Source organism: Hetaerina americana, unplaced genomic scaffold (genome assembly GCF_022747635.1).
Source record: "Hetaerina americana unplaced genomic scaffold, ioHetAmer1.1.p SCAF_2, whole genome shotgun sequence".
NCBI classification, from domain to species: Eukaryota; Metazoa; Arthropoda; class Insecta; order Odonata; family Calopterygidae; genus Hetaerina; species Hetaerina americana.
In genome coordinates, this window is record NW_027286763.1 from 92,975,680 (window position 1) to 92,999,611 (window position 23,932).

The following is a 23,932-nucleotide window of genomic DNA, read 5'->3' on the forward strand; positions in this document are numbered from 1 at the left end:
AGCGTAATTTAAGTAAATTACTAATGAGTTTGATAGCTTAGCATGTTGTCATATATAATTTTTGTATCAATTGGTTCAAGTTGATATATTTCTTCTGAGAGAAGTACAGTAAGGCATGTTAAAAATTAAGAGTTACTTGATGACTTTCATTGAAACTTGAACAACAGGTTTACTTCGTGGATGTTCAAGTGCAACATTATTTTATCCCTCTAGCCTTTTTATTTTACCCGAGTAATTAAGACAGTTATTATGCTTTCAATTTACAGAATAATGCTTTTTCTTCTAATGTTTCGTTATGCTTAAAGATTTGGATAAGTGTTTTCAAAGTTTATTATGCCGGTTGATCATCGCATACTTAAAGTATTCCGTTTGTATGTTTACATATATTTTCAAAAATAGAAATGTTCATGAATCTTTCCTTCTCTTATTGATGGCTGTATATTTAAAGATCTCCCATAAATATTTGATATTTATTTGTCTTCACTTCAAGTTTTTTTAAATTGATTGACTACCGCATTTTTCGCAACGATAATTGGTATAGCTTTCTATTCCACTCTAACTCGATCACACAGAAAATTCCTGATGTAGGAATTCGTAAAAAATCGATAGTTTTCATTGATATTCAAAAGGCAATTATACAGCCCCATTATGAAACTGCAGGCATGCATGTTTGGTGTAAATATGTAGTGTGGCCTACTCATGGAATCCCGGGAGGCTTTATGGAGAAGACTGTGCCCAATGCACATGTAGTAACTGCCGAGAAAACTGATAATTAATGCAAGTCATTGATTCACCCTATAATCAATCAGGCACATTCCGTTGCATTGCTTGGCATGCATAGTACGTAATCTGGCATTTAGGAATCAAAACTTTCAGTGCTTGACCTTCTATGACTCCATCCTCCCTCGGAGGAACCGCCCGTGCTACCGCCGGTGCAATTCTGCATATGACTCATATGGCTCATGGCGAAGGTGAACTTGGCTCTTTACTATTTCTTTTCCCGCCCCTTTATCTCTGCCTTGAAACATTGTCAGAGAACCAGGCGCAGTCCAAGCGAAACGATTATTCTTGCGAGAGGCGGATCGGTTGCAGGAGTGATGCAACTAAGTGAAAAATGGGCATATAATTTCTTTTGAATTTGCCAATCCATAGATGATAAATTAAAAAGAGTTTTCATCCATTCCAAGTAAAGTTTTGTAATATATGATCCTCAATGTGTAGTATATTGTTCAAGCATAAATCAATACGAGATATTCTATTTAAATTTTCCCTGAGGTGCTAACCGAAATTATTGTTGTTTACTGTTCTACTTGAATTATGTGTTTCACATTTAATGTCTTTATCATTTATCATTATTAAGAACCACCATCCTAATTGTCTTAGCTTCCAAACAATATGACAAGCTACTTTTTGGCGTTGGCGTTTGGCAAAAGCCCTTCTTTTGGCTATTTTTCCTTTAATACATGAACATCATACCTTCAGATACCTATTCTTAATCGCTTATCACTTCATTGAAAAATCCTTTAATGTAGGTTGGCATTTCACTAATTTTCAGATAGCATCTACATCACTAGATTTCAGATAGATCTATTTCATTGATCTACCCGTTGTATTGTGAATAATAAATAATCATAATCTATTACGTCACAGCAGTTTAGAGCTACAAATAATAAACAAGCGTGGCGGCGATTACTTTTCTTCACATTTAACAAATTTATCTTTAGTATTTCATAAATGTATGGTGATGTAGGCACTGTTTGCGACAAAATTTCTAAACATAATTTTTGCGATTGCAGAAGATAAAAACGAAATAAAATCGAGGCATTACAGAAATTGATAGAAACCCACTATTTAAAGTTCAGTAAGAGTTATAGAGGACGCCTCGATAGCTTAACTGGCTAAAGTACTCGACCGAATATTGAGGGATCTGGGTTCGAATCCCAGTCAAGGTGATGATTTTTACACTCTGAAATTGTTGCATTGAAATGCACACTAGCGGACGACTCCGTTAAAAGTTACTTTTGCGGCATCTCCCGCAGTTTCTTTGAAAATTCAGTAGGGGTATTAATTCAATACTTTTAAAAAATTAAATCTTCTTCATGTTAAAGTATCACCGTTAAACTGTAACTTATTTGTGAATGACATTAACATTTCAATACCTGGATGTCTAATTATGCGCTAACTTTATGCCCTCGGAGTCATATATTTTCCCTCTTAGTTGTTTTAAGGGAAATGATAACAAACTGTGTAATCTAAAGAATTAAACCAAGATGGCTATTTTTAATTGCATTGTAATAATTATGGCAAAAATATTTGTTGCTTCTATGTTTATATAAGTGCTTTTTACAACTTTCTTTTTTGTTCCCGGGAGTCATCTAGATAAGGACGGTTTGATAATGAAGTGTGCACTGAAAAACAACTCTTACAACGTAAAATTTCTGTTCAAGCGGTTAATTGTATAAAATAATCCGAATGCATTATACTGAAATCGTATTGGTATGTTAGTCTGAAACAAAATGAAGTACGATATATCATTATTTATACGATTGAGTGTCGATCAAAACAAGTATTTTGTCCCCTATCAATATACAAAATTTCGGCAGCAGTAGTATCCACCAGGCTATCATGGATGTCGAGGTACAGAGCAGAAGGTATATTATATTTTATTCCATAGCATGCATGTGTATATATATATATATATATATATATATATATATATATATATATATAAACAAAGAAATCAACCCGAAGCTCGATTTGTTAGATGCCGGTAGAGTTCACCCTGTAGTAAGCCCAAGCCCAAAGCCCATCGGCCAGCGAAATTCACACATCAGGGAAAGGGTACTAGATCCTTTATTTGCGCTGTCTATAGTATTCCAGTAAGTTTCCAGTAAGTTATTGTACTCGAAATATCATACAGCTCCGGTGGAGCTGCAACTGCCTACAGAGGCGTGCATGATAATAGAATCCGGGCCCTCCGGTCAGTAGTCCAATCTCTCCTCTGGACTTCTATGCCCTCTTATATACTCGTACATGCATTCATATATATGTACATCTTCATATGGATACATATATAGGTATATATAAGTAGTATATAAGTACATTATATATATATATATATATAATTATACATATATATGTAAGTACAGTAATCAACCCGGAAGACGGTTTGGTAGGGGATGTTAGAGTTCACCCAGTACTAAGCCCGGCGGCGTGTGATATTCACACATCAGGGTAGGGGGGCCAGTTCCTTTCCCTCTGCCGGTTATGGTTTCCCAGGAAGATCTAGACGATGGTACTAATTTACGATTGTTCGATATTATAAATCCTGCAATTATATTGGTTGAGCATGTAAAAAGGTGTTATAATGACACATACTTCCACACAGTTCCTCCACGATTATAACAAATAAAAGCAATTACGAAAGGCAAGAAATCTTAAATACTCATTTATTTCCTAGCTTGTGTTGATGCCAAATCAACCCGAAACGTTCACGTTTTACTTTCCCTTGACAGATCCGAAGATGCAACCAAAATTTCTTTAATCTTCGGAATCAAAAAAGCTCTTCAAGAAGAACTACGTACTCCAAAAATAAATATGCCCAAACCAGAGTTCCACTCACGGCTTTCTCAGAGTTGAAAAAAATCATTTAAATCCCTGGCCATTCTAGCCATAATTACGCAGCGTTTGTTTTTCCGGTCTCCAGACGAAAGGGAGAGAAATTCATAGCAAGAGATGGATATAAATGGGGACTAATTTACGCGCGGGCCTCGCAGCGGGTTTCCCCCTTCCCCCCTGCCCTCTTGCCCACCTCCCTCCCGTGTCGGCCTTTTGAAGGGAAAGTGCACCCGAGGCCTGGCTGTCGCCGCGCGTACTTGGCATTTCGACATGCTCGCCCGCGCTGCTTGCTGCTCGTCGGTCGCCGTGTCGGCCCCTCCCGCCATACCCTTCCCTCACTCCTACCTCGGCCCCCGTGGCACGCTGCCCACTCGACCTACCGCCCCTCGGGGCCCGTCGCGTGGTCTCGCGAGCGCGCGCGCCGTTCGAGTGGCCCCGGGGGGACACGGCGTAAGGGACGCGCGTCATCCAGCTCCGGGGAACTGGCGCGTGTCTCCGCGGTTATTTTTTTTCCTATTCCGAGTGCCGGCGCAGACCTGCCTGCCATCCGCTCGCGCGAAATATGCGTTCAATGGGAATCGGACTGCATATATCCCGCTCGGCGTTCGGGGAAGGAATAATGAGGGTTGTCGCTACGAGCCAGGGAAATCCGAAAGAAACTCGGAAAAAGTAGGGAAAAGTATTTGTTTGCCATAGACGTGATGCATTGAAAGTATGACAATTTTTTTAATCTCTGGGGCTGCATTGTTGTTCTGTTTCCGGTTTGCAATGAGAAAAGTTTCACGCAAGGTGCATCTATTAGGTACTTTCTTTTGCGACCAACCGAAAGATCGGATAGCCACTTCCATTGTAAGCACCTTTTATGTTTTACTCCCGCAAATGAGATAGCAAGCTGGTAATATCTCACAGATCAGAAAACACCCATGTACTCCATTCTATAATAATTTGATACGCGGTATCGACTTAAATGAAAATTTTACGAAATGGATTCTATTATTATTATAAACGTGTATATTTTTATCATCCGACAAATTTTTAACACGACTTCTTCCCTTGTTCTGTTAAAAAATGTTCCTCGAGACGTGTCATCAGACGCCAATCAAAACACGACGACAAGATGAAAACCTTAATTGAAAGACATAGTGTCTCCATTTTCAATTCAGGATTTATGATGATCTGTCGATATATCGTAATATAAATTCTTAGATAGGAACTTAATATGGTTCTCAGTCTCCATCCTTTACCACTGATCTTCGTATCTCCGCCATATGACACTCTCTATTATTCAGGAAAACGATTTACGCTAGTAAATTTGGGAACTCTTTGAATTTCGTTGCAATATTAAAAAAACAGATTGGTGATTGGACACAAATAATTTCATCGACTTGCCTTCAAAATCTTATGAATTATCTGTTTTGAATTTTATTTTGTCGGTTTATATCTCCTACCCAATTGGTGATGAATGTTTAAAAACAGTACTTGAATAAATGAATTTGAGTGAAATTTTGCAGATTTAAGCTTGAAAAACTCCTTTGAAATAATTGAATGAATTCGAATGATTACGTAAGGAAAATGAATCCGATATTAGTTATTAAATTATTAATTTGAAGGCTTTCATAGAAATTTAGGTTGTTATCGAATGGTATTTGGAACTATTATCCCAAATTTCTTTCAAGTTAAAAGCTTTAAATACTGCAAGTTAAAGCTTGAGCAAATTCAAATTTATTTTAAGATTTCAAATAAATTGTAAAAGACGAGGGGAAAAACCAAGTTTCTGCTGCCTTTGCAGCTGTTAGCTATGGAAGAGGAATTTGAGATATTGTTCTCGGGTGTATGTTCGCTACTTTACTAGTAGTTTTTGTTCATTTATGCATACAATAAACTAAATACTGAAAGGGTCCCAAATAGAGGGTCTTTACAAATTTTAGAAAATTACCTGAGAGTATGGACTAATCCACGGGATACGCTAGTAATACATTGGCTCAGAATGGTATCTAAACGAGCCAGATTTTAATCTGAGTGGGAAAGTAAAATAAAAGATATCAGCGAAATATGTTTCTAAATTATTCCATTATCTAGTTCATTCCTCTTAATGATACTTCTTGTCCTATTTCTTCATTACTTTGCACAGAACTGAATGATATCCATGAAGTCGCATCTCATCGCGGCGCTATTTCCTTGACATCTTCAAAACTGTGCGTATCGCATGCAAAGGACCTCACTTTCTATTCAATTAAGATTCCTTCATACTTAATTTACCTTCCCAATTAATATGCTAAGGACGTAGTTAGAGATGATTTCTACGCTTGCCTATAGGTAAAAACCATCAAGTTGATTGGGATGATTAGTCATTGATAGATGGATAAACTCTTAACCTTAGGAAATACAATAATGTGTCTGAAGTGTGTAAATACTAATCATATGAAATATATTCCATCTCATGTTAAAAATTCAACAATGAGTTTCAGAAATAAGGTAAATATTTGAGTGCAAAAATTATTGGGGTAAATCCCCTTTAAACTCATATTTTTAAAACAGCCATTACTGCTACCAAGCCGCTTTCACAAAGTGTAAAAAAGGGAAAAAGAGATCTTTCTGATAAGTTGGGCTAGAAACGTTTTCGAGACTGAAGTGAATTACTTGAAAAACTCAAGTGGCTAACCTTGAGTGGTAGTTTAACTTTCAGTGCAAGCACCGCATAAAAAAACTAAGGACGTGTTACAAAATAGAGTTAGAAGTTATGCATGTACGAGATGTATGCATGCTCGTACGTGTTTTCTATCAATTCAATTAATGATTGTCATTAAAACCTACGAAGAATAATACTTATTCACGATAAATTTTCATTTTTCAATACCAGCCTAGGTTATATTATGATTTGGCAGATCACAATAATGGAACTAGCGCAACCTTTAGAAATCACGCCGTCCTTCAATTAACCTGGAGTTTTAATTTCAGTAACTCCAGTATTTTCTGGATTCTTAACAATGAAGGAATTCCAAGGATTTTTTTAATTTGATAACGCTGGAAATAAGTCTTCCATCAAAATGAAACCCAACTTTTGTTCAGACTTTATTTTGCCTTATACTTACAGTGGAATTCATATTTTCCCAAAAATGCTTCTGGTTATTTGTTATATTTCGCATTAGGATACAAAATGAAAAATCCACGCCGTCGGAACGAGTCTATGTCGCAAATACAATTTAATTACGCAATTAGAGTGCCGAGCCAATTTCAGCCTGGTGAATTTTTTTGTCATGCAGTTGTAGCCTATTCATGAGTGGTTTTTACTCATTACTGGATATTGCGCACCCTTAGAAGTCGATATCACACGGCGCACATGTTCCTACTGATTTACGTGCGACTGGCAATTACGAAACTTGGAGACATGAGCGAGTTCATAGTGCTGTGCTATGCATGCTATTACATATTGATAATTCATGACTTTCCTACCCTCTTTTCTTTCATTTTTGCGGGAAGGACAAATGATATCTTCTTTTCCAGCTGCGACTTACGTAGCTGATTGACATCAGCCCTACGTTGGCTGTTACATGGGACGTAGTATGGTACGAAGGATATCTTTACACTTTTAGCGGTATCATCTAATACACTATAGGTAAACACTATTAGGAGTTAAAAGAATTTGAATCTGGAGTGTTGCAAATAGAAGATTACGCGCAGAATGTGAGGGTTCTTATGACAATCGGCATTTTGATCAAACTTCAGTTACAACTTCTAATGCGGATAGATGAAAAGAACAGAACATAGCACCTGCATAATGTACGGCACAGTTTTTTGGGAAATCTGCGTTGGCTTAGGGTGGTGAGCCGCCATTGTTTGTAAGGCATTAATGATTTTATCAATCGATCTGAGGGTGCGTTTTATTTTTCCAAAGAACTTAAACAGCTGGAATGGAATAGAATACTATCGCAGCTATTTGATCTTACTCTGATGTTTCACATACATGGACACACGGCATCCTATTATGTATCCCCAGCGTGCATTTTCCGCTTTCACGGCAATGCTCTTTGTGATTCGAAAGTTCTATATTTATTTAAGTATAAATTATATAAGTATTAATTATACAAGTATTAAACAATTATGAATGCATACTTTTAAATATTTCCCTTTGCTTCTCTTCTTATAATATTGCAGGAGTAAAATAGGTCATTTAAACATCTCCAGTTGAATGCTAGGATGCAGAAAAATACCGCATTTCCTCCCTTGGCTCCCGTCTCACTGGTTTTGATATTTTTGGCTGAAACGACTCCTTCGTTTTTCATCTATATCCACAGAGGTACTCTGCAAAACACTTCTAGGGTGTGTGAAAGAGCAGGATTCAACATCAGGTATGTAACATCAAAAAAGGTAAATTTTACTTAATTGTTAGTTACCAAGACGTGGAGGATAATTTAATTGGTGGAATATATTTTTTTATAACGGCAAATGACGGAGGAGGATAAGAACAAGATTGATCAACTTGACACGGTAAAATTTAAGGATATCTTCTATCGACCTGGCTGATGTATCCCTCCTCCCTTAGATTATCCGATAACGATTTCATTAATACCTATGATTCACTCATTACCTTGGATGCAAGTTGAAAACCTTTTATTTTTGCTTTTACATAGAAGCCAATGTCTCGATGATCAAGTTGATCTGAAATTGCTTGGAAACCCTCCCACTGGTGGCGATAAGAATTCAGCGCAGCGCTTCACGAGCTGAGGGGACCCCGGGGCGATGTTTGCCAGAGCGTGAGCTATTGGGGCCCCGTGGTTCAAGGCACTCACTTGATGAACCGCGGTCGTGCTGCCCCCTGGACCTCAGTGATCCAACTCTCCTTATCCCGTTCACCTTCGCAATCGCCAATTTCCGTTTTCTCTCGCCTCGTCTCCTTCCCAATCATTTCTTCTTGCCTACTTCCTTCTTTCCATCTTTCATTTCAATCTTTTGAAGCCTTCCCATCTCCAGTGGCCTCACGAGCCCCAATGTAGCCCCGGAATTCCTCATGCATATGCAGGAGGTAACCTAATAAAAAAGGAGGCACCGCTCATACGATTGCGTAGCTAATTCGATTGAGAGCAAGTTTTCCGTCACCATCATCAGCCGCTTCAGCGTCTTTGCTCGCATTCTGTTGTTTTCTATTTTTTTCCTTCGGGATTGCCATCTTCGGTGCCACAGATTCGAGATTTTTTTTCATATCCTAATATTAATATTGGATAAATAATTCTGTTTAGCAAAAATGCTGAGCAATCCAAGGTGATGATCGACTTGAATTGTTACAGGAAGAGATGCTTTGTTAGTCTTGTCGAGTGATGTGATAAACAGGCAATATTATATGAAAATATTGAACATGAAGATATATTTTATTTATAATAAATAATTTACTAGATCATTTAGTGCTTAAGGTAGGTTTTATTTAATGGAAATGGCCTATACAACCATATAGAGGTACAATTTCTTGTCTCTCCTAACAAATCACAGCGTAAAAATTCGACACTACAATAAGCTCTTCCACTGCTCCGAAACTTCCTCCCTTCATTTCGTCCTAATGTCATCTTACTCTTCTCCTTCTTCATTTGCCCAACGCGTTCGCCTCTATGACAGTCTTGAACAAACCATCGCCAGTCTAAACGCTCTGTATCCATCTTCCCTGCCTCCTTTGTATTTCTCCCAATTATCCCATCTACTCCCCCACCCCATTCCTATTGCCTCTAATTCACACCAATCGTCTTGCTTCAACGACCATGTTTCCACACCATATAAAACCACATTTCAGTTAAAGTGCTCACTCATCTTTTCATAATAGAAAATAGTTTTATTAAAATTGTAGTTATGTTGCATTATGTTGCATAAAATATTTCGGTATCTTGGGGAACGCTGCGAAAGCATTAATGCATCTTCTTTTCGACTAACTTGTAGTAAGTAAATAATGATACTTCTTGCCTTTTCTTAACGGTTTTAAATTTTAAAAGCGCGCATAATCGTTCAGTTTCGTCAGATCCTATGATGTTGACCCTTGAAACTAAGGCAATTGATTAAGAATAGTGAATAGCGAGCAGTAGTCTTTTGTTTCTATAGCCCGCGCACGAATAGAACCTCTGTACCCTACTCAAGGGAATGCCTTGGCCGCAGAACGTTTTGTCATTCAATCATATGCGTAATAATCCATTTGTGTTCTACTAATTTATTTCCAGTAAACGTATGCTTTTCTCAAGAATTTTAAGTAATTCCGTTTTGAAGGTACTTACTATACGTATGCAGTCATATTGCAAGGGTTTTAAGTCCAAAAAGTACGCAGTTTCATGTTAATAAAAAATAAAACACAGTTATTTATTTTCTATTAATATGTAAATCCATTAGTATCACCGAGTAAGGCCGAAGACACGTTTTTAAATCAATCTGTTCAATAACACTGTATTAACATTGGAATTTCTTATTTCGAAAATGTATCATGTTCAAATTCTCCTCTTAATGCGGTATCGAATTCTTGGAACTCCATGAAAGGAGATAGGAGAGGAATACAGAGTATTGCCTTTAAAAACAGTAAAAATGTAAATCGAGACTCCTCTAACGGTATTACGCATCAGTTAACATTAAGCTCTCAGACCGAATTGTAATTTAGAAATAGGATGACATTCGATAAAGACAATTCTACAACCGGGATTCTGTCTTATGTTTGTTTTTACCTCTTGTTATAATTAAATTCTTGCAATGGACCGAAGTGAATCAAAATTTAAAAGTTAAATATTTAGCGGTAATTAAAGTTGGGTACGGGATGTGCTGATGTAAATGAATGATTTTATCCCATGGGACACAAACTGAATTCTTCTTTCCTTACCAAACAGTTAATTTTTAGGCATACAAGTACTTAAGGAAAGATATTTTCATATTTTAATATTTTAAAATAATTAATCCACGCTGGGCTTTATTTGGTATTAATTTAAGCCTTGTTGGTGGAAACACTGTACTTTTTCCAATTTGAAATGCTACATTCTTTGAGGAGGCAAACCATATTTGTGAAATTCAGTTCAAAACTACTGAAAGTATAGTAAATTTCCTCTAAACAACACGATTCAATAAACCGTTATTTAACTACATATCGTATCGCTGCCATTCTGTATGGAAATCTCGGTTATCCATCCGAAGGTTTTCCCTGTTTTGAATTCCAGTGATAAATACTCATGTGAGCTCTGAATATAAATGGCGTCAATACCAGCGCGGAAGTTGTCACTGATTTTTTTCGCGTTTCGTGTCTCTTGCTGCCTGAGGGAGAATCGTTGTGTCCACTCAACCGTGAGATGCGGAGGTGTAGGATATAAAACTTCTGATTCCTCAAGCGTAGCAAGTAAGGTATGCTGTTACCCATTATGTATTTTTTCAATGATTTCATCTTATATGATTGGCCAAAGAAACAGAATGAAAAATTACTAGTCGCATTAATTACCATACATTTCTGCTGTATGCGGCGTTTCATGTAGTTTTCGATGAATAATATATAGAGGAAAATTTAATACCTGAGAAAAGTGAATTTATTCATCTGGTTTATGAAAAACATTGCTGATCACAGTTCAAGTTATGATTTGCTTGCATCGGTCAGTTTGGTTTAATATCGTTCATACTCATATTTAGGTTCTAATAAGTGTTAATTTTCTAATTCAGATCCTATTTAGAGGTTTTCTCACTGTGTATGAAAGCGGAAGGCGAAGATCTGTGATAGTGACGTGACGGTTTGTATGAAAAGTATCGGGAAAAGTTTCGGAACATAGATTTATTTCAGATATTGCTACAATGCCTCTAAATTATTCAAAGTATAACCCTTGCGCGACGACACACTTTTGTCAGCGTCCTTTCTACGACTACCAGGGAGGCGGATTCCGGAAGGTCCTTAAGGGTACGCGTGCAAGCTTCTTTGACGGCACTTAGGGTGATTAGGGTTGCACTTATGGTGGTTACCTTTGAGGGAAGATTTCACTTTGGGTTTAGGAATTAGTCCGCTGACGCCAAGTCCGGACTGTAAGGGGCTGGGGAATCGTTGCGATGACATTCTATAAGGTCTTCGTAAGCAGACATTCGACTCTACTCTGGCTGGGTCTTCCGTCAAGACCTTCGGGATGAGTTTAGCGCAGATCTTTCGCATAGCTAAATTTTCAGGGATAATTGTGTGCACTGTCATTATCAACTCCAATACGATCTGCGATTATGCGTACACTTAACCGACAGCCTGAATGCGCACTTTAGGAAACAATTGTCACCGATAACTTACTTTTATACAAACTTTGTATGGTTGACGCGAAGTATAAAAAGTACCACACTCCGAACGCACGAGTTAAGAAAGGAGGAGTTAGTTTAATTTTCAGGGCAACAGAATAACGCATCACTTCCTGAGCAGCCCCAGCCATATTATATGTATGATGTTTTGTTTAAAATTTATCAACAAATACTTCCTTAGTAAAGACGATATACTAGGTATTTACATTAATTAATTCATTTACAATTTACATTTCAATTAATTAATTAATTTAGTATCAAATCAATTAATTTACATTCGAATTGCAAACGATAGAATGGTGAACGAATACGATTCTGTCAAGATGAAAAAGTCATATACCTATGGATTTACAGCAATGTAATGTGCTGGTGAATAAGTTAAATGTTACAGTCAATAAATAAAGGAGTCATTTATTGTTTTACGAAGATAACTTTTTATGCTGTTTATTCTTTATGAAATCGCAGTTATTTAAAAAAATCATGACGTTAAATGAACTCATGACGTAATTCCAGCTGTGTTCATGAAATACAAACTCTCCAATAGTTTGGCATGGAACTCCATAAACTCCAATTAGCAAAAGATGGATACAACCCTCCATTTTTACCAGTACAAGTATTAACCAAATATGAATTGACAGATTTATTTAATTTTTTCAAAACTATTTCAATCAAATGATTCAATATCACTGAAAGTATTCAAAATGCTTCCCCTCTCTCTCTTGGTTTATTTTGCTATCGTGTTAACGCTTGATTTTTGGATTTTTTAAATTTTTCGGAAATTTTCTGTTCCTCGATAAAAATAAAGCAAACAAGCAAACATTACTTTCATTTCTTTAAATTGACTTTTAATCGCCCATTGCATAACTTCAGTTGTTGTATTCCAGTCGATGGAGCGTTGGAAAACTCTCCTGTGAGGACCTGAGCTCGATTCCGGGTGGCCCTCTGGGCATCTTCAGATTCACCTAAGCTGTGAATGTTTGAGTACCAGATCGTATTGTGAAATCATAGGCGGCACGTAAGTGGAATAACTGGCCCCCACCTTTATATGTGGATATCTTTATGCTAAAAGCAAATTGTTTCCAACAAGTTTAAGGGTAATTGAACTGTAATTCATCTCTTTTACCCGTACCAGCTATAATAAGTAGCATGTCCGCAGCTATGATAATTATCATGTATATATTAGTAGCATTTTCATAATATGTTGATATTAAATTCTAATCTATATTCAGAAAAAGTTCTTATTGATTAAAAATGGTCAAATTGGTTTCGCCTCATTTTAGTACGGAATTCAATATACCTAAATTTAAAGAGTATTATAAGCACCATAATTGTTTTCTTATTTTTATAAATGATAATAAAATTCATGAATATCCAGATACGCTGCGATTTAGTTATGCCATGAGTTAGAATTCACAATATCTATGCAATCTTAGTTGGCCAGAAATTAAATATAAATATAGTAAAGATTTTTTATCGTAGAACATTTGTACACTGTTAATTTCATAATCCAGTTTTGCCTTATTTCGGGATAGATACTTGATTTTCAAAATGGAGGTGTTAAAATTAAGTGGTAGACCTGAATATAGAATCATGAATTGTGCCTCCACAGAATTCTGTTATAATAATGTAAATCATACAGCGAGCAATGGAATTTTTTTTGAAAACATGTTAACTAAAGGGTAAATATACTTACGATGATCTTTGTAAATATTCGTTTGAAAAAGTTTGTATTTTTTCAAAGGCGTCGCTCTATCCATATTACATGAGATTTCATACAAAAAGGCATGTGAAAAACTCTTTAAGCAAATAGAACTGAGGAGCTCTTCTATGCTCCCACGGCAATTCATGTTATAATTGATGTGTTTACTCGGCTGGTTTTGTTTGTGCAGGGCGTGTCGTTCGGTGTCACTTTTTCGTCCCTCTCCTTTGTAGATTTAATTAACATAAGCTTACGATTTCGTCACTATATTTATTCATTCCATTCATTCTCCATTCCTTTTTCTCGTAATTTTGTCGTAATTTCATCCGCAATTTTGAAAATTTCGAAATTTGCGTTGGCATTAAATGAGCAACTTCTTCGTAACGAAGCTACTCTGCTTCCGTGAGAAAATATTCCCTCAATCCGAATACCAGGGCATATTTTACGTCCGTTTCACCCATTATGCATTCAGGATGCTTCACCGCCGGTTTAAAAAGCCATTTCCAAGGAACTCGCCATGATTTCACTTACGGACCTTCGCTGTCACAACGGTTCGAGCTGGTTTCTGAAGAAAAAAAGAACAAAGGCCTTTGTTGCCGCCCACACAATCAACCATGGTATCTCAAAAAAGTCTGCTAAGGGTGGAAGATCGGGAAGGAGTGCGAGTAGACGAGTTGGGATGCGAGGGTTGGACAGTTGTAGGTGGAGGGAGGCAAGTCTGTTATCGGCCTGTCTTCCTTTGGAATAGGTGGAATAAGTGGGATTCGAAGGGAGAGTTTGGTCAAAAGAGAAAGGTAGCCGAAAGTAAGGCGAAGGAACCTCACAAAGACATAGGTATTATTTCATCGTTTGAAAAGTTTTGAGATGAAATAATGTGAATTGGTAATGGTAATCAGTTTCACCCGTCTGAAAAAAATCGTGGATAATGGTGTGCCCAAGGACGTAGGAAGTGCGCATATTATTTCTTCCTTTCACCCTATTATTCCGGAATGAATTCCATTAAGATAAATTCCGATAAAAGTTATTTATGAACACGTCGCCGCAATTATGAGACTGTAGTTTCTTCGTCAAACATTTATAAAATGTTTGGGCTTTTTTTACAATGAAGGAACTATTTTCGACTTGATGTGATTGATCCCAGCGTATAAGAGAGTACTGAACTTTTGCTTTGCATAAAAACCGCGATTTTTAGTAAATCCTGCACATTTTATGTCCTTAAGTTTTGAAAGAGATGAAGAATGTTTTTTTTTATTGAGAATCTGATCCATCAACATTTTTATGTGAAATTCATAGGTTTTTATTCTTTGATGACTAGCTATTAATATCCTTTTGAGGCTTAAATCTTCGCGAAGAAACACGGAAACATGTGGATGTGCGTTATGACCAGTTTTATATATCTTTTTGTGGCGCAGGGAAACTTAGTATATACATTCTTATCTCCCTTCAACTTCCCTAATTTAGGTTATATAAAGGACAGTCAAATGGTTTCTTTATTTTTTGTGTTGATAGCTCGAATTCTCATTGTCAACATTTGCCTTTAATGCCTTCTTTTTAAGTAATGGGTTTTGAATTTTGGAATGGTAACAGTGATAACATTTGGAATGAATTCGGATTTCAGCCATTAGTAGTAGTCCAAATTAATATTGTTTATGATTATCCACAGAATTTATTTCACAATAAACATAAATATCTGTTTATTTAATCGGGCATGACAGACAAATCGTTTTTAAATACCTGGGTGGGAAAGTTGGCTAACTTTTATTAATTGGCTAAGCCGATTAGTTCTTAAGGATTGCGTTACGAATGAGCAATAGGTAAATTAGTTTCATTCACCATGCATGCCATTTTTATTGGAAGATTCATTTTTTATGCTTAACATTTCAAATACAATATTGATTTAATTACATACATAACTCCCCTCTAAATGCTGAGAATTGGAGTTTTTCGAATAGAATTTACATTAAGAAGACTTATCCCGTTGATTTCTGATTCTGGAAAGGTTTAAACCTTATTTGTCACGGAAAAATTTCATACAATTTCCAATAATCGCTGATAATCATCACTGTTTTGTGAGATTTTATATCAATATCGGCATTATGGTATCTTGAAATATTGCACAGCTCTTTAATGGATGCCTAGTGAGCCTATAAATCATTTTAGAATATTTCGAAGAATTGCGTTAAAGTGTCTAAGATAAATACTCTTTTGAGTGAGTTAAAAATGGAATACACGAACCCATACATTGTGAAAGTACTAGTCGAAATATTTCGAAATTTTGAGCTTATTATTTGCTGCTCATTTCTTAACATGACTATTTGCATGGCATACTTTCAGGTTAGTAATACCCTTGGGTGACCTCAATGATAAGTGAATTCTTCCATCTGCGGAGATGATCTTACGCTTTTAATCTAATGCGTTCCGCTTGTCGACAAGAGTGAGTAAAGAACTCTGGATGATTCTCGCACTTGTTCGTGGCTCACATTAAATGAACCACGAGTCCATCGCTGGGCTTTCTTTGTTGGCTGTTCTTTTGCGTAAATGCCTGTCTCTACTTCTTTCAATGATTTCATATGCAACCATTCTAATCTATTTCTCAATTACTTTAAATTTTTAGACTTCTAAAATTATCGCGTAGGAGAATAAAAATAATGGATTCACCCGAAAAGATCGCCATTCAAGTCGGATATTACATTCAACTTAGTCGATATACTAATTCTTTTTGAGTTGAGGTGAAGAAAATGGATATATACTGGTTACATCCTTATGTTCAATAATATTAGAAATATCCGGAGTAAATTTTCAAAACGACGCGACTGTTATTCAGTATTTTCCTATTTTTCTCGACGATTGATATTTTATAAATCTATTTTTATGCGGGGTTCACCCAGGCCAATGGTTATTTGGGTTCCTAATTTTTCATATTTCTAATTAACACGTATTTGAATTCCCAAATTGACTTGTGTCAATTACCTAACGATGCATCTAAAATTTTTTGGCCCTTGTACCACTTGATATATGGTCCAATTATCATTATTACCATGTTTAATACTTAATATTTATTGAAAGTGTTTGATTCTGCCATAATACCTGTAATCTAACGACAAAATTTTATTTAAAAATATTTCAACGGTGTCAGCAGTTGAAGGAATTGAATTGGTCGGGAGATAAAAATGTTTTTTGATACTAATGAATTTTCTCTGAATTCTTAGTCGTAAGTTTGGGTGCTCTGCTCTTTGTTTGTTCGCGTAAGGTGCATTTCATAGAACTTCATATAGTACGTCATAATGGTCAGATGTGGTCGATCTTCTTCTTTATTGATCATTTCTATCCATTACTCGCCTATTTAATAAACGGACGCCAGCATTGGCCAAATATCTAGCCACTTCAATAGTAAAATTTCCAGTGTATTCATGAGAAATAAACATTTAACACTTTGGGAACATAACTTTTCATAAGGTTATATAAATAAATGATAAATTTAATTTAGTTTGATGCTTAATAGGGCTTAAACGGAGACGCAAACGCAAATACTCCTTCCCCTACCTTTGTTGTTCTTAAAATGAACTTTAATGGAAGGAAACGCTAATACTGGCATGTATTATGGCACTACATACAATATGATGAAATTAATATATACTATACCTGTTGTCCATAATTAGTGTCACAACATGTTTTGATAAAATTAGTAAATACTGATGATATTGATTATTCATATTTTCACTACAGCTTACCTTTTTTGACAACTGCCCATCCTTTGAAAATGATGTCGCTATTAAATGTAACACTATGGGAGTAGTGAGACAATGAACGGAACTCCTCGCCTACAGCACGAAGCCAATGAATGTAATGCGCCATAATGCGTTAGTCATAGGTTATAAATATAATTTGTTTTCTTTTGGATTTGGATTTACCAGAAAAGTGACTCTGAAGGTCAAACCTTTTGGAGGAAGCATTTTTATGACTTCTTAAGTAGTCGTAAAAATCGTTGATACCAGCAACGTGGTCGAAGGCTTCTCACTTGCTGTGTGCTGTAAGGTAATTTATTTTCCGAGTCCATGGAAGGGCATGTAAGACGATGGAGAAGGTGGATGAATGAATAGAAGGACAGAGGACGACGTCGTCCAAAAAAAAGGGAAGTTGTGCTAGAAAAAGTGTCTTGACGGAAATTAGGAAAGAATTTTACAAAAGAGGGTGCCGAATAAAGACTTCTCCAGAGTTCATGCTGGCTTCCAACCATGCCCCAATATGCAGTATCTCCCATCGACTGTCATTCACCTTTTCGTTGCCCTCGGATCCCGTGTATCTCCTTTTTATTGAATTAATTCCTCATGCACCATCCGACCGCATGCTAATCAGTAAGCAGTGTGGATATGTCATGTGAGGCCTCAAGGAGCAGGACGAACACTGAGCGGAAATTACCTTGTTTATATTAGCGATAGGAATAGAAGGAGTACATTAAGCTATCCCGTTTGAAATCGAAATACACTCTTGACTCTCTTCTCTCATTTATAAATGGAAATTCTTTGTAAGATTTTTGATTGCCCATGTTCTCTCGTGTTTCCTTATTGTACGAGCATATTATTTGCCTTGGATATGTTACGCGTCGATCGAAAAATTTGCAAAAAAAAGCAGGAAAAGTACAAAAATGAAACTATAAAAAAATGTTCAAATTGTATTCATTCAGAATGCTTCGAAAATGTGGGAATAAATAAGAAATGATGGTGGAAAATTACAGTGTTAATATGAATCATTCAAAGGATCCAACTTTATGCCATTTATTTACGTATAATCTCATTAGTGCGTTGATTATCTCAGGGAAATAATAAAAATTTGCTAATGACTCTGCAATGACCTTTGCGGAAGTATTTGATATGACTCGAATAATGATACTATAGTATAAACCTTCCATCAAGTCCTATATATAGACTTATTTTACTAATATATAGACTTTTTTTTAAACTATATTTAATTTATAACATTTAAGATGCTTCAAGATGAGCAAGATATTCAATTGATTTGATGGGGAATACAAAGGAACAGCATCTAAGGAGCGACTGTTTGTGCATCATTTGAAGCTTTGCGGATCGGCAATATTACCCCAATAATCAGGGTATAACTATATTCGCAGTATTATTGCGAATTTCAAGGTAATCATGATATGCCGTTTTAAGATTTGTCTTGAAATGCAAATATTCTGATTTGTCCTTGTGTTTCACTTGAGCGACGTCCTTTGCAAATATTGCTTTATATTGCTTACATTGGTCATTTGGCATTTTGCCATGGCGTTGGACTACATTCAACTGTGATTCAACTTAGTATTTGATACCATGTTTAAAAAAATAACGGGACCACGTATTATGCATTGAAGGAGCTGTCAAATCTTTGTTTTACTCTTCCTCGCATAAACTTTGTCACACATATGCTTCAGTGCCCGCTTTTTATCGATTTTTCCCTTTTCCGATAAATTACGCCCTTTCGTCGGTAGCCCTCCCGCTGCGATGTTTCGGTAGTTCGTTAAATTCTTTTCTTAATATGTACGCTCTCATCGGTCCCGCTAAGCCACCGTCCAAAGAAACCGTCGCCTTCCGTCTCTGTTCTCTCTTATTTATTTGCGTTACGAGTGCTGCTGATCGCTTGCTTCCCTTTCCTCTCCAGAAACCCTCGGTTGGTTCGTGAACATCGGTTGGTGTTTGCCTAAGAGAGTAAGGGTGGATTGGTAGGCGGGGGTAAGATGGGTGGTAAATGGTTGCTTAGTCACATGTGAGGCTGTCAGGTTTCGCAAAGCGAGGAGAAACTTACTGTCTCATGCTTTTCAGTGAAAATCCCTCGAGCCCTTGGTTCTTTCGTGAATAATTTAAAGGGTCGTTTGACGGTTACCTAGCTACATAAAACTTGTTTGGTTCCGAATAAAATACAAATTTTGGATCAAAAGTGAGAGCTTTTATTCAGATGTATTTCCATCTCGGAAACGTTGCCTCCAACCAGCGAAACGTTTCACTTTATGCGTAGCTTACATTTGCTGGGAATACCTTTTCATATTCCTGACGCTTTTTATTAAAAATTATTATTATGGAAATCTCGTTTCAATTAGGCAATTTGCCTGGTGGCAGCGGTCACGTCTAGTCGGCGGTCACTCTTACAATACATAATCACGTTTTTTCATTATTATAATATAAATCTCGTTGCAATTAGGCCATTGTCCTGGTGGAAACGGTCAAGTCTGGTCAACGGTCACTCCTACAATGCACATACATACATACCCAAGAAGAACAGATATGAGACAAAATATTCTTATATACAATGACACATAAAGATAGGAACTGCACCTTTAACCATCACATATGGCCTTGGTTCTCACCATACATGCAACGCACCGTCCATCGTCGCAGCACTCCGGCCATAATCACGCACTCTTCTATTTCATATACCGTTGAAAATCAAGCACCGTTTACACATCATTCACCTTTGCAATACAACTTCTCACGCCGTCCACATCACGTACAAATAATATTTTAATAAGCATGATAGTAATAATCACTAATCAATATAGTTCAGCACCCAGTGACTGTTTTGCACTTATTCTTAAAACTCCTACAATTAGATTGAAGGGGCTCAAACAAACTTCCAGGCAACTGGTTCCATTCAATAATAGTTCTGTTTAAAAAAAGAGAATGTTTTCTTTTTTGTTTTTTTGCCTTCTTATTTTCATTAAAAACTGTGGTCGATTTTCCCTTAAAGTTTGGTTTCTCTATCTCTTTCCATAAATCTTCCCTTGCTTTGTCATTTTTAACAATTCTATGTATCGGGCCCGACCTTCTCCTTTTCTTTTTCTCAAACTCTCGCATTAAAGTATATCCAACATTCCCGAAACACTATCAGTTCTTTTTTACCTTCCAAGTTTATATCTTCCATCCTTTCATGGAACTTTTTCTATCTTTTCAATATGTCCCACCTCATATGGATCCCATGCTATGGACGAGTATTCTAAGATAGGGCTAACCAGTATCTTACAGGGTTCGTCCGGAAAATAAGCGTACTGAGCTCAGGAAAAAAAATTATTACACTTTTACATATCTTAAGCTAATATTCCTCAAAATAGGACCCTTGTGAGTCGATACACTTGTTCCAGCGGCGTTCCCATTCCTGGAACGCTCCCGCGAAGGCATCATCGGGAACCTCTCGAAGACACGTCGTCACGGCCTCTTTGACGGCGTCCAAAGTCCCGTATCGCGTTCCTTTCAAACTCCTCTTTATCTTCGGGAACAGAAAGAAGTCCGGTGGTGCCAAGTCCGGGCTGTAGGGCGGGTGCGGCAGCGTTGCCACGCCGTGCTTGGCCAAGAAGTCCGACACGACAAGCGCGGTGTGAGACGGCGCATTGTCGTGATGCCGCCAGATGTTTTTGATCGCTGGCCGGACGCGGGCGACTCGTTTTCGAAGCCTGTCGAGCACTTGGACGTAAAATGGAGCATTTACAGTTTGTCGTTCAGGTACAAATTCGTAGTGGACGACTCCCCTTTTGTCAAAAAAGACAATGAGCATCGCCTTGATCCGAGATTTGCTCATGCGAGCTTTCTTTTGACGGGGTGATGATGGGGTGTGCCACTCCGCACTTTGTCTCTTCGACTCCGGGTCGTACTCAAAGATCCACATCTCGTCACCCGAAACAACGTTCTCTAAAAAATGTGGATCATTTTTGCAGTGATCCGCAAGTTGTGTCGCGATTTCCAAACGATTGAGTCTTTGATCATCACTGAGCACTTTCGGCACCAACTTTGCACAAATTTTTCGCATCTGTAATTGCTCCTAATAATCTCGTGCACTATTGTTTTTGGCACATTACACTGCTCTGCTATCATCCGAACACTAGGACGACGATCAGAGTTCAGTACATCGCGAACTTTTCACACATTTTCGTCGGTGAGTGTCGTTGATGGGCGTCCAGGCCGTGGTTCGTCGTCGACCTCTTCTCTGCCCTCCACGAACATCTTGTGCCACCGAAAGATCATGTTTCTGTACATGGCTGACTCCCCGTAAGCCTGGTTAATCATACCGACAGTTTCGGTAGACGATTTCCCAAGCTTTACCGCAAATTTGATGGAATAACGCTGCTCCAAAAACTTCGGCATCGCGTTCCGTGACGTGGGTCGAGCGTGGAGGTTCGCGTTAACAGAGCTCCTCACTACACCACAGCTCAGAGCCGACTGCCTTTTTCAGCGTCGCTTGCCAACATACCCCCCTCCAATCGCAGCCCGTCAGAGCGGTGCTGGGCGCGCCTGGAGCGGCGGGAAAGAATCAGTACACTTATTTTCCGGACGAACCCTGTATATGCTTTTCCTTTTGTGGCTACGCTTCTTCCTTTTCAATTTCTCATTACCCAATTAAGTACTTTAAATGCCTTCCGTGTCACATAATCTACTTGGACTCCCCACCCAAGGTCCCTAGTTCCGTAAACGCCTTAATATTTGCATTGACGACTACATGGGATTCTTTCTCCAAAGACGGTGTATATATCCTTTTGTGCATTATTTTTATTTGAAAAATTTATATAATTGCTCTAACTTACAATACGATAATACCCATCTTATTATTTTTAACCCGGTCACCAAGGCGACCGATGTCATTTAGAAGTATTACGCGGTCATTTACATGCTCTACCCGTCTGTATATAATGCAATCATCAGCAAAGAGCCTTTCTTGGTTGATCGCATATTATTTGGTAGATCGTTTATGTAAATTAGGAAGAGTAATGGCCCTAGAATACTCTCTTGTGGAAATCCTGCTATAACGCGCACCTCTTTGGAAAATGCATCCCCTATTTTTACTCTTTGAATTCTGCCTGTAAAAAATGTTTTTAACCACTACTTTAGCCTCAAATTCAATGCTATCGACTCCAACTTTAACAGTAATCAATCGTGAGGCACTCGGTCGAAAGCTGCCAAAATATCAACGTTTACCGCACCAACATCCTTTCCCTCATTTATTGCGTCGCCGATATAATGGCTTAATCCCAATTAAATGCTGTTTGCAAGAGAGGCGATTTCCCTAATCTTTTATCGGGTTAATCCTATTGTTATTATTGTCTGCTTGAATCCGGTATAAACGCCATTAGTTTTCTTTGTTTTTATATCATTGATTATTTGCTTATAAATTACTATTTATTTAAAATTTAAATTACTCTATTCTAGTTAATTTGTGTTGCAAGAAGTCCAATTAAATAATCTCTCTCTTTTTCATTAATCTTTTTTATAATGCTAATTTTGAAACCCATCTCCGGATTTTTTTAAGTGATACAGATTATATGAGATGATTTCTGTGTGATGGTATAATTACATAGAAGACTATGGATAGCTGTGAGTGCTCGCCTTCTCAATTTACGATGAAACTTAGGCTTACTTAAGAGCAATTGATAGAATAGATAGGTTCCATCAATGGATACTCTAGGGTTTCATTTAAGGGTAGTGGGTCATTTGGTTCTGGGGATTAAATTTAAGTTTCTTATTGAGATTTAAGACTGGAAGGCGTAACTCCGCCGAAGGATGCTGACGTGATATAGCGTTTCCAAAGCAATTTTTTACCTCTATAATTTCAACCATGATGATATTGCATCTAAAAAATAAGAACAGAGGTGTTTGGCGTTCACATTCTACCCTTTATTATTTGCTTCTAGCCTTTTTTAATATTTGGATCCATTATTTGCCGCATAGCTTTTCTACTGTTTGTATTATAATTTAGGTTTCGGTCTGGAATTCACGATCTACATCAAAAAAGCGAGATAATTTATTTGCATGGTGTGCTCAAGTGTTGATAGAGATTTGGAACTGGCAGAACATTTTCAGAAAACAAATAAGTGGCGCACGACCTATAAATGGTAGTAATGCGGAAGTCGTTAATAGGTTAAAAGGGACAAGGATCATCCATCACAAACGGCAAACAGTCAAGTTAAGAGTAATCCAGAAGTTTGGTGACAGTCGAGTATACTCAATTCGTTTAAAATTTAAAAGAGCAATAATATAGTGCTTAAGATCCTTGGATGCAAATGAGAAAGAGAAATATTAAGAATGTGTTACAGAATTACTTTACGGAGCTTGGCAGATAGAAAATTTTAAAATATTTAATGAGCAAAATATTTTAATATCAATACTATTTGCAAGTAGTTTTTCATTCAGTATTCGGACTTAAGGAGCATATCACTCAGATAGTATTCTAGACGATCGTCGGATTACTTTGGTCTTTTATGCCTATACATTGCAACTAAATTAATTAATGCTACCTGCTGCCTAAGAAGTCTAATCTTGGGTGCAATTTCATGTCCTGAGTTTGCGAGACATAAGGTATAAACTTTTT